This window comes from Sceloporus occidentalis, unplaced genomic scaffold (genome assembly GCF_023333645.1).
Source record: "Sceloporus occidentalis isolate IW3139 unplaced genomic scaffold, rSceOcc1.0.p SCAF_238, whole genome shotgun sequence".
NCBI lineage: Eukaryota > Metazoa > Chordata > Lepidosauria > Squamata > Phrynosomatidae > Sceloporus > Sceloporus occidentalis.
In genome coordinates this window covers 297,354-298,253 of record NW_028317218.1, presented here as the reverse complement: position 1 = coordinate 298,253, position 900 = coordinate 297,354, and positions in this window count along the sequence as shown.

Here is a 900-nt window from a genome sequence, read left to right as displayed (position 1 = left end):
CTGTCCCGGCTTCGCTCCCACGGGGGTCTCAGAAACAACTAATAAATACTATTTACAACAGGTAAGAGACGTAGCAAAGAGAAAGCGGCGCATGGGTAGCGGACTGCGTCATTCAAACCAGCCAATAGGATGCAAAGATGGGGAATCGGGTCTAAAGGATGGTTAACCCTCTGTCTTCCAGACAAGACTGGTGCCTCATACACCAGCACCGGGCCGCGTCCGCTTCATGTTAGAAGAAATGTCCTAGGACTTTAAGGCACTCAAAAAAACAGGAATATTGGGCAGTTTTGGGGGTTTAAATCCCTTTTTTTCATCACCCCGAGTCTCAGTCGTTAGTATTTCCATTTACCCCCCCCTAATTTTTTCCCCTATGAGGGTATACCAGAAGCATTAAGAATTGAAAGGGTTAAAACACCATCAGATAACACTTTCCAAATATAAAGCTGTTTTGGGGGGGGTGGACAATTTAAAGATGATTTACATAATATTTTGTAGCAACCCCCCCATTGTTAACTCTTTGAGAGACAGAGGAATAAAGAGTTTATCTCCCGTACCCAAAAGGGGTTCTAATGGAATAACGGTGGAATTGTACATTGTTGTTGCCCCTCCCAGCGGGGCTAATTGAAAACACGCCAGATTCCACCGGTGCTACCGGTCGACCGAAACGGGGTAAGAGTCCAAACTTGCCCACTGGATAGAACCCCAGAAAAAAAGGGGGGCCAATTAACAACATCCATCCGCCCCAAACGTCAGGTCAAAGTCTCTGGCCCTTCACTAGCCGTGATGACACCAAGTCCGAGGGGCCGGCTTACGTCTGGGGCAATTCGATGGGTGACTACGTCAGCTGGGGGTGGTATCAGAGGAGCTGGGGGTTCTGGGGACGCGGGAGCTGACCCTCTA